This window comes from Harmonia axyridis, chromosome 5 (genome assembly GCF_914767665.1).
Source record: "Harmonia axyridis chromosome 5, icHarAxyr1.1, whole genome shotgun sequence".
Classification (NCBI taxonomy): Eukaryota; Metazoa; Arthropoda; class Insecta; order Coleoptera; family Coccinellidae; genus Harmonia; species Harmonia axyridis.
The window spans coordinates 19,877,234-19,889,512 of NC_059505.1; the positions used below are offsets into that span (position 1 = coordinate 19,877,234).

Consider the following 12,279-nt stretch of genomic DNA (forward strand, 5'->3'; position numbering starts at 1 on the left):
GAGATGACCAAATTCATTAACTCTCATAGAAAATCAATTATGGACGAGGACTACATCACAGCTTTCAATAATGAACTATCTCAATGTATTCGAAAATATACACCTACAGTAGCACATCATCCATTCCTTCATGAATTACCACCCTTCATAATTTCAATGATCAAGAACAAACGAAAAATGTACAGAGAATATCGTCGCTCCCCCAATCCACATTTTAAAAGCCAAATAAATGAATATAACTCTGCTATCCATAAAATGATCCAACAATATAGAATCCATAGATGTAACGAAGCTTGCAAATCAATCAGCAAAACCAAAGGAAGAACATTTTATCACCAAATCAAACACTCTCCAAGTACAAAAAATTCCATAAGATTCCTACTATTATAGAACACAACAAAGAATATAAGACATATTCCAAAAAGACAGAAATATTTTCAGTGCACTACAAAGAAGTTCATCAATATGGCAAGGATAGGAATTTTGATGCTGAAACAGAGACAATGGTTGAGAACTGGTACAGGGATTATTTCAACAACTCAGCTGTGAACACTGAATCGATCGAAATAGAAGAAGACACCTACTATGAAATTCTACATAACACCAAGAACAGTGCACCAGGATCAGATAATATACCATGGAGTATCGTTAAAAAACTAGAGCAGAACATACATGAGCATATAATGAGTTATACAAATGGTGTCTCAATAACCAATCCTTCCCGGAAGTATGGAAAACAGAAACAATCACCCTCATAGCAAAATAGAACAGAGATCACAAAAAAACAGAAAATTATAGACCTTTAACGTTGCTACCTGTACTTGGAAAGCTATGTGAAAAAATAATAAAAACCAAACTTGAAGAACATTTCCACGAATTAATTCCTAACTATCAGTTTGGCTTCCGCAAGAAAAAGGCTAACTGACTATTTTCATATCCCACTTACAAAATGCACAATTGAACAATAAAAAAACAGCAGTAGTTTGCATTGACACCAATAAAGCATTTGACAGCGTGTGGATAAAAGGATTACTTTATAAAATGTTTAAGAAAGACACACCTGCATATTTAATACATATAGTAAGAGCATATCTGGAGAACAGAAAACTAATAATTAAAATCAATGAAGCAACATCCGCCTTCTTCACCCCTATGCAAAGAACACCTCAAGGATCTCCCCTATCTCCTCTGATATACAACATTTATTGCAGTGATATGGGCACAATAGACGACCAAAAACAATACATACTACAATATGCGGATGATACTACAATAATATCACATGAGAAATCATTGAAAAGTTGCATTGATAATCTACAAGAGTACATAAATACATTAACAATCTGTGGTGAAAATTTTAAAGGTGGCTGAGATAAGATCCCTCAGAACTATTACCAAAATGAGACACCCAAATAATAGACTGTACAACCCCCCAACGAACTCCTTTACCAGATAACCAGGATAGAACCTATTGAAGACCGAATCAAGAAACTGAACACGAAATTTAAGCAGCGCCTTGACGAACTCGAGGACATCAAGATTCTCATGCACAATGAACCGGTAGAACATCCCCGAAGAAAATTCCCAACCAAAGCGTTGATACAGAAATTGAACACCTATTAAAACTGATATCTTATGAAATTGCAAAAATAATGATTTTTTTTTTTGTAAATCTGTTTAAATATTATGTTGATGTAACTTGAGCTGAAGGACATGGGTCGATGGCCCTTTGATAACTTATTATTAATAAAATCAGTTATTATTATTATTGAAATTGCCTATTGCAGACCACTCGTAGATTTTATGTTGATGAATGATATACTGTCAGGAAGACAACATGGATATCTGAAAGGGAGATCTATACAGACCGCCTTATATGATTTCATAAAAAGAATACTGGAAGCTTTTGAGGAAGGAAATCTCGCCTTAGGTCTGTTCCTAGACTTAACTAGAGCATTTGACTGTGTGGAGATTAATAAACTGATCAGTAAACTTGAGAAATATGGAATAAGAGGACCAGCGTTGGAATGGGTAATATCCTATTTCAAAGAAAGATCTCAACTAGTAGAAATAAATATAAATGGTGATGCAATCAGATCAGAACAAATTGCAATAAAACTTGGACTCACACAGGGTGGTGTGGTAGGTCCAATATTCTTTATAGCATAAATCAATGAATTTGGGGAAGATATCCAGGAAGTAAACACAGAAGGAATAGTCGTTAACTATGCAGATGATACTAACATTTTAACGATAGAAAAACAATGGCCTGAATTAAAAAAGCTGACAGAGCAAGTATTACAGCTAGCCAGTACATTGTTCAATGAGAACAACCTAATCTTGAACAAGGACAAGACTGGTGTAATGATGTTCCACCACAAAAAATACCCACAAACCATCAAGCTGAATGAAGAAGTGTACAAGGTAAATGATACTATAAAGTTCCTGGGAGTCTATATCGATTGCAAACTGAATTGGAAAAGACATATAGAATATCTATCTGGGAAGGTGGCATCTTCCATCTACGGTCTTAGCATTGTATCAAGATATCTAAGCAAACACACACTGAAAATAATTTACTATGCAACATAAGAGTAATAATACCAAATATCAACTTGGCTGAACTTTTTTGACAGGGTCATTCTGAAAAATTTTGAAAAATTCAAAGGTGTAAACCACCCCTTAGACGGCCTGCAAATCAATGTGCTTCGGATATGTTATTCTGTAGCTATTTGAGAGTAATAATACCAAATATCAACTTGGCTAAAAATTTTTGACAGGGTCATTCTCAAAAATTTCGAAAAATTCACAAGTGTAAACTACTCCTTAGACGGCCTGCAAATCAATATCCTTCGGGTATGTTACTCTTTAGCTATTTAGGAGTAATAATACCGAATATGAACTTGGCTAAACATTTTTGACAGGGTCATCCTTAAAAATTTTGAAAATTCACAAGTGTAAACTACCCCTCAAACGGCCTGCAAATCAATGTGCTTCGGATATGTTATTCTGTATCTATTGAAGAGAAATTATACCAAACATCAACTTGGTTATACATTTTTGACAGGGTCATTCTCAAAAATATCGAAAAATTCACAAGTGTAAACTACCCCTCAGACGGCCTGCAAATCAATGTGCTTCGGATATGTTATTCTGTAGCTATTTAAGAGTAATAATACCAAATATCAACTTGGCTAAACATTTTTGACAGGGTCATTCACAAAAATTTCGAAAAATTCACTAGTGTAAACTACCCCTTAGACGGCCTGCAAATCAATATCCTTCGGATATGTTACTCTTTAGCTATTTAGGAGTAATAATACTAAATATGAACTTGGCTAAACATTTTTGACAGGGTCATACTTAAAAATTTCGAAAAATTCACAAGTGTAAACTACCCCTTAGACGGCCTGGAAATCAATGTGCTTCGGATATGTTTTTCTGTTTCTATTGAAGAGTAAGTATTCCAAATATCAAGTTGGCTTAACATTTTTCAAGGTTTCATTCGTGAAAATGCTTGTACAGGGTGGGCAAATTTCGATGTTTTAGCACTACAACTTTTAAACCAGAGATGATATACAAAATCTGATACCCACTTCTCGATCTCTTTTTCTAAGAAACTATCAAGGGTAGTATTCATTTTTGGCCACCTTCTTTTGTTTTCGAGTTATAAGCGAAAATTGGAAAAATGGCGATATCGAAAAACATTTATATCTCCGCTAATACTGATGATAGAGCTTTGAAATTAAAACATTACACAGGCACTTTTTTACGCAGAATCCAGTGGCGTGCTCGTTTTTTCAAAAGAGTTCTCAATTACGAAGCTATGACCCAAAGTTATGTTTTTTTAAATGGGAACCCTATATTTCTGTGACATTTTCTGAAAGCTTAATTTTTCCTGATTTCAAAAATATATAACATCGTATAGTTTGTATCAATATAAATAATGGAAAATGGTCAAAAACTTTTCTCACCTAAGTGTCTCAATATTTCTATGGTTTCTAATGTTGATGAGCACAGAAAAATATAGCTTCTTATAACAAGAGCAGTATCCTTCCGTCAATCTGATTATTTATATGATTTTTACTAATTTCGACAAAATTCGGATTTAGATATATTTTATAAATTTTTCATTCCAAAATGGTTTCGGAAATAATGAAAAGATCCACATCATTGACTGTTTCAATCGAGATAGTTGTTATGAGATGAATGCATTGGTAAATTATTTCTATAGGTCTCTAGAATGAATACGCACAATCAATTTCAAATAGCATATGACATAAACGCATATATGATTAAAATCAACAATTTAATTAGGAAAGAAACAAACAAGAAATAATATTTAACCTAATAGTGATAACAATTGAGCAGAAATAACTTTGAACGAGTATAAAATTTTTAGAGAAGATGTTCAAATCGTTGACCATCCGCAGCAATGCACAGTCGACACCTCTTCTCGATACTTCGCACCGAATTAAATAGATGAATATTTGAAACTGTGTTCAAGCAAACTAGGAAATTTTCTTTTAGTTCATCCATGTTTTCGTATCTATTTTTATAAAATTTGTCCTTAATATGTCCCCAGAAAAAAAAATCTAATGGTGACAAATCAGGTGAACGAGCCGGCCATCTTATGGGCCCTTTGTTTCCTATCCATTTATTTCCGAAGTTGTTTGTTAATATTTCACCTATATTTCTATTGTTGTGAGGTGGGGCACAATCTTGTTGAAAAAAAATATTTCCTCTTTCGATAAGAGGTAAATTGTCCAAAGATCCATCAACAATGTGCTGATCAATTATTTCTCTATAGTGTTGACCATTCAAATTTCCATCGTAAATGCAATAGGTCAACACACGATTTTTTAAAATAGCACACCAAACATTAAATCCAAATCTACCCTGATGAAGAACATCTAAAGTAATGTGCGAATTAATGTCTGACCAGTTATGTTCATTGTGCCTGTTGAATATCCCAGCGCTACTTATGTGCATTTCATCCGACCATATAATTTTTTCAAAAAACGACTGGTCCTCTTCTGGTTTTTCTAAATACCAATGGCAATATTCTAATCGGCAGGCAGGATCCCTAGGCCGTAGAGAAGGTTGTTTCCTATAGGTATAGGGTCGAAATTTATTTTTTTTTCAAATATCCAGAGCTCGCTTTCTAGCTATACCAGTTTCTTCTTCTATTTGACGACTCGAAATATTAGGGTTTGCGGATACAGTACCGATTACACTTAATACACTATTTTCTTCGTCATGTATATTATACTTCTTTGGTCTTTTTTTTGTGAAACTTCCATGTTCAATCAAATTTGTTTTTGAGTCGTTCAAATATTGACTTGTGCGGTTGACTTCTTTCTGGAAAACTATTCAAATAGTCTTGTGATGCTGCATCCTCATTATAATTGCACCTAATGTAATATTCGAGCATATTGAACTTTTCGTTATTTCCATAATTCATTTTGAAATAGAAAAATATAAAAGTATTTCGAAACTATGATACTCGTAGCGCTGATTTGATTTCAAATGATATAAATTGATGATTTGGCAGTCAAAGCTCGAATCTCTATGATAGCAGTCCATTATTCTGTGAGAAATTGAGTAAAAAGCATAGAAATGAAGAAACTCATAGAAGGAGACTGTGGCAATGATACAATGCTAAATTTTTCTGTGCTCATCAACATTTGAAACCATAGAAATATTGAGACACTTGGGTGAGAAAAGTTTTTGACCATTTTCCATTATTTATATTGATACAAACTATACGATGTTATATATTTTTGAAATCAGGAAAAATTAAGCTTTCAGAAAATGTCACAGAAATATAGTGTTCCCATTTAAAAAAACATAACTTTGGGTCACAGCTTCGTAATTGAAAACTCTTTTGAAAAAACGAGCACGACACTGGATTCTACGTAAAAAAGTGCCTGTATAATGTTTTCATTTCAGAGCTCTATCATCAATATCAACGGAGATATAAATGTTTTTCGATATCGCCATTTTTCCAATTTTCGCTTATAACTCGAAAACAAAAGAAGGTGGCCAAAAATGAATACTACCCTTGATAGTTTCTCAGAAAAAGAGATCGAGAAGTGGGTATCAGATTTTGTCTATCACCTCTGGTTTAAAAGTTGTAGTGCTAAAACATCGAAATTTGCCCACCCTGTACATACCTCGTCCTTTCATTGATCACCATAATTCAAGTTCATCTATAATATTATTTTGCGCATTGAAATGTCATAAAAACTTGACTGAAGTCGTTCAAGTGAACTCAAAAGCAAATTCTTGCGTTGCACCCCAAAAACAGATCGATTCGTTAGTTTTAAATTCTACCAACGCCACTCGTCACTCGTCGAAGATGATTAACCTCGAATCAAACAACAGATGTTTCGCGAGCTCCCGATAAATTTCAATATTCTTGGTTTCATAATTGAAATTCAATTCAAAACTTTATATCTACTCATTATAGAAAAACCCGTGGTACCAAAAGTGTTAAAATTCTTCCTTTTACACACTTAAAAAACTGTAAAAATTTAACTTTTCCGTTCGCAAATTTGTGGATAGACGGAAAAGAAGTTTGTTATCATCGACATCATCAACATCTGCAAAGGCTGATAACGTGGTTCATCTGCTCGTCATATCAACATATTCCAGTGGCGGCGTACAAAACGTGACACTAATAAATAGTTGAGAGAAAAATTATTCCAACTAGAAGGATCTGAGTTCTAAGCTAAGTGGAGATTGAGGGAAGGCCTACCAATATGTCATTCGCGTGTCATCGTAAACAAGACGTGCCAGTGCTTGTTTGCATTAACTGCTGCTCGGTTTTTCATCCAAGCTGTTTTAAACGTGACTGTAAATATGTCAACAAACAACAAGTTGACAGTTACAAAGTGATATGCTGTGAGGCAGATTCAGAGGCTGAGAAAACGAATTTAACTGTCATCCGAAACAAACAAAGGGAAGAAAACAACTGCCTCAGGGAGACCAACGATAGTTTGAAATGTGAACTTGAAAACGTCAACTTGGAGAATGAAAATTTGAAAGGGGAACTGGACCAATTGAAAGAAATAAGACGGGACCTGAGCAAGAGTAGTGGAATTCTCCAAGAGTTGGTCGAGAGGACAGTAGATGAAGAATATAATGAGTTACTGAATGAAAACCGGAGTCTGAAAGAACAGAAAAGTAATCTGAAACAGGAAATTGTAGATTTGACCACACAACTTAGTAAAAGTGGAAAACACTTGGAAAAGTATCGGGCACAACTTGCTGAGATGGAGGAGTCACTTGCTAAAGCATTGCTTGTTAGTGAAGAAGACAATTTAAAGTTGTTGCAACAATCAGAGGCTATGAACGTTCTGAAAAACAGGGTAGATGAAGAGAGAGAGAGGAATTTACAACTATCAGATGATGTCAACAAAAAGGATGTTTACTTGAGAACATTGAAGGTCAAACATGAGGAGGAAAAGCAGGACCTGATATGTAGGGTAGATTCTATGCAGGACATTATAGATGAGACGAAACAGGAAAATAACGAAATACAAAGACTGTTTAATCAAAAACTAACTGAAAGTTTAAGACGGAATGTTGAACTGATGAAGGAAATAGGCAACTTAAAAGAGACACTGGACAGCTCAGATAGAAACTCATCATCCGAAAACTCCAATAAAATAAAGGATGTGAGTAGGCTTCAGACCGAATTGACAGAAGCAAACGCAAGGATAACTAATGTGCAGGATGAGGTTGTTAATCTGCAAGAACAAAACAACAAATTAATTTCTGAAAATAAGGAAGTGGACAGAATAAATAAGGAAATGCTGACCACAATTGAGGTACTAACTATTGAGAGTTCACTATATAAGAGTGAACTGGATAAAATAACAGCCCAGGTTGACACTAGTAATGAAAGCATCGAGACTACTTCCCAATGTACGATTGGGAAAGAGGAAATGACTTCAAGACATGAACAACTAGGAGAAAATATAGAAGAGAAACTATATCGGAGAATATACTATCGGCTCAAAATGGACCTACTGGAGGAATTGAGTCAACAAAGGCCTATCTCGGGAACTAATAATGATAACAAAGAGCAATTCCTTGGAGACACGGCCAGAAATTCACGAATGAAACCTGATCTGGAAAACACAAAAGATACAAGAACACAGAAGACGTACTTACAAGCAGCAGCGGGAAGTAAAGAAATGACAAAACGTGATAAAATACGACAGAAAACTATTGTCGATAACCAACAACAAATGCTCAATGACATGAAGAAAGTTCAGAATAGTAGCAAAGATGAGAGGGGTAGGTCAAATTTCCATCATGGAAACACACCAAAACAAAGACAGGAAAGTGTTGGACAAAAAACCAAAGACAACACAGGAAATGAAAATGATACTATAACTATAAATGTCAATAAAAAGGAAATAAGAAAGAACCGGTTAGAACCATCTAATCAACTTAACAACTCTAAAAGAGGGGAATTTAAATCGCCTAAGGAATCAAGCTCACGAATAAGAGATCAGAATGATATAAATGTCAGTACACTCAAACAGAATAAGAAGACATCATCAATTTATGGTTCCATGACAGAATCAAGCAGACTTAAGGCCTATATGCCATTATCACACATTCACATATCTAAAGTCAGACTAGAAAACGATGCACAGGACATCATTGAATATGTGAAGAATAAAATTCCAAACACTGATGTTGAGTGTGAGGAGGTAAAAGTGAAATCAGGAATGTATAAAAGTTTCAAACTATCCTTACCAGCAAATTGTAGCTCAAAACTATTACAGAGCTCGTTCTGGCCAGAGTCTGTGGCTGTGAGAAAATTTAGAAACTTTGAAAAAAATTTTCAAATGAAACAGAACGCAGTACAAAAAACATAGAAACCCTGACAATTGCTAACAAGTCATCAGCAAAGAACATAATGAATGCTGACTTGAAATATGGAATTTTGAGTATATTACATCAGAATATTCAATCTTTAAGAAATAAAATATCAGACCTGGAGGTCTTTATACACAACCTCAAGCAATTACCACAAGTAATATGCCTCACGGAGCATTGGTTCCCAGGGGATACCATCCTCTCAGCAAACCTCCCTAACTACAGAGTTGCCTCATACTCTTCAAGACAAACACCATATGGGGGATCCTGCATCTATGTCTCTGCGGAGACAGACTTCATTGACATGGACGAGCTAAAGAAATTCACTGCGGAGGGCCACTGTGAGCTATGTGCAAGCATCAGTAAGAAACTAAAGATAATAGTCATTTCAGTATATAGACCCCCATCTGGAGACTTACATAAATTTCTTGAACTCTTAGCATTGACTCTGGACCACATACGAAAATATAAAAATTTCAAAACAGTATTAAGTGGCGATTTTAATATCGATTTAGCTACACCCTCCAAAAATAGTAAAATTTTTCAAGATCTTTTACTAACCTATAACCTTGAACCACAAATACATGAGTTCACGCACTACATTGGGGATCATCACAGTCTAATTGACAATATCTTTGTGGACGGTAACCAATTGTGTAAAGGCGAGGTAGTGAAAAGCTATTTCTCCCATCATGAAGCCCAGATAATTACATTAAAAGGCTTTGTGCAGGTGCAATGCAGCTCAACAACACCACCAAAACGGTTTTTCTCAGAGTCTAAGATAGAAGATCTAAAGAACGACCTGAAGAATATTGATTGGGCCCACCTTTTAAGATTCCCAAACCCAAATGATGCGTATGAAGCGTTCTCCAAAACTGTCCAGGGCCTCATTGAAAGAATATTCACCATCATCATACACAACCAAAAAAACGCAAACCTTGGATAACAACTGGAATAAAAACTTCTTCAAAAAGGAAAATCCTTCTCTACCACCTAAAAAATAAGAATGAAATTTCTCCAGAATATTATACAAAGTACTCAAAAATACTGAAAGAAGTAGTTAGAAAAGCCAAAAAACTATCGAACGAAGAATATATTAAAAAGTCAAAGGATAAGACAAGGGCTACCTGGACGTTGATAAGGGAGCTTACAACTCAGTCACAGAAAAAGGACTCCATCATTACCGATCTAGACGGTCAAAATCATCCAAAGGAAACTCTGGATCAGGTTAATGAGTTCTTTGTTAACCAGGGATCGAATCAGACAACAACCGGGAACATACAAACTCTCGTGAGCACACCAGCAGATAAAAATATCGTTAACAGCATAGTCCTTCAATCCACAGATCCGACAGAAATAAAAAACATTATCCTGAAGTTGAAGAATACCAACTCAACCGGACATGATGGAATACCGGTGAGGATACTGAAACATGTGGCTGATGAGATATCGGGACCACTATCCTCCATCATAAACTTCACCTTTGAAACAGGTGTATTCCCAGATCAACTCAAGAAAGCTCAAATAAGACCGGTGCATAAAAAAGGAAAAAGGGACGATATGAACAACTACAGACCAATTGCGATACTACCTAACATCAGCAAAATCTTTGAGAGAGCACTCTACAATCGCATAATAAATTTCCTTGAGTACTTTAACCTAATATATCAGCATCAATATGGCTTCCGAAAAGGAAAAACAACAGTGCAAGCACTCTACCGAGTAATCTCCAAGATAATAGATTCGCTAAATAAAGGAAAATATACCCTGCTTTTGTGTGCTGACCTTACGAAGGCTTTTGATAATGTGAACCATGCTATTCTTTTGGAGAAGCTGAATGGACTGGGAATCCGGGGACTCCCGCTCAACTTAATAGAGTCCTACCTGTCAAATAGGAAACAAACTGTTGTAGAGTTTGACAAAACCACAGGAAAACTGGTCGAATCTGAGGAATTACATATTAAGAAGGGAGTGCCACAGGGGACAATTCTTGGGCCGCTTTTGTACATTGTATACACAAATGATCTTGCTCAAGTAGTGCACCAACTAACACTCTTCGCGGATGATACATCCTTGGTGCTATCGGAGGATCCCAGTGACATACCAGTCAAAATATTCGACGCATTAGATAATATAAATAACTGGTTCAGCAGAAATAACCTAATGCTAAACCCTGAGAAGACTCAATTAATAAAATTTGAATTTACTACAGAATTTCACCAGCGATCCTATGATGGTGCCGATGGATCACTGACCACCACAAACTCCGTACGTTTCCTGGGTGTTGAAGTAGACTACCGTCTAGATTGGACATCTCATATAGACAGCCTGTGTAAGAATCTGGCTAGGTTTGGATACGCACTGGGAAATCTATCTCGTCTGGTGAGCCCAGAAACAGCAATGACAGCATACCATGCATATGTACATAGCAGGATCAGATATGGGATTGTGATCTGGGGCAACTCAAGCGAAATCGACAGAATTCTGTTGCTGCAGAAGAGATGTCTAAGAAGTACCCTGAGTCTCGATAGGCTCGAGAGCTGCCGAAAACACTTTGTGGATCATGGTATTTTGACAGTGGTCTCATTACATATATATGAAGGAGCCCTTTTTGTTGCCAACAATCCTCCATTCTTTCGTGAAATGGAAAAAAAGCACAAATACGCCACTAGAGCCAAAGAACATCTGAACGTGCCCTCATTGAGATTCTCATACCTTCAGAGAAACTCTTTACATACCCTCGTGAAGATTTATAATAAAATACCTGATGAGATCAAACAGCTGCCTCAGAAAAGGATGGAGAGAGTACTTTTCAACTACATGAAGGACAGACCATACTATTCATTAAATGAATTTTTAAACACTTGATTTTTGAATATTTTTAACATAGATTGTTTAGGGACACTTGTTTGTGATTGTACATGTTTATACCCTTTGTTTATATTTTACATTTTTTATATTGACTAGCTCTACACCCTAACAGGGTAATTTGTATTGGAGTATTTAAATAAATGATGATGATGATGATTTGGCTGCTGAAAAGTGGCTGCCAAGTTCACGCCAGTTATTAAAATACAGATTTGAGAATTGTTGATGTATTGGGTATTCAAAGGTCAACGTGATTAAATCATTAAAATTTTTTTCACAACTGCCTTTGTAAATATGGGAAAAACATATTGAATTCAATTAAACTAAAACACCAAAATCTATTAATTCAAATTCTAGTTTCCAGTCACAAAACTGGTAGCCAATTTCCAAATTGAAATGAATTGAAGGTAATTTTGATAAATAATGTAAAACAAAATTCAGGAAGACTTTGGAAGTTTAGGAGTTCGCAGTGGACATAATTTTCTACTGAAAATTTCATTTTTTTGAGGGAAT

At 35.4% G+C, this 12,279-nt stretch overlaps 1 protein-coding gene across 1 annotated transcript in view; it reads right to left on the reverse strand.

Moving 5' to 3' along the window:
* The window catches only part of LOC123680124 (mediator of RNA polymerase II transcription subunit 19), a 30,877-nt gene that overhangs the window by 17,962 nt on the left and 636 nt on the right, over positions 1-12,279 (reverse strand). The gene's annotated exons all lie outside the window — the stretch shown is intronic.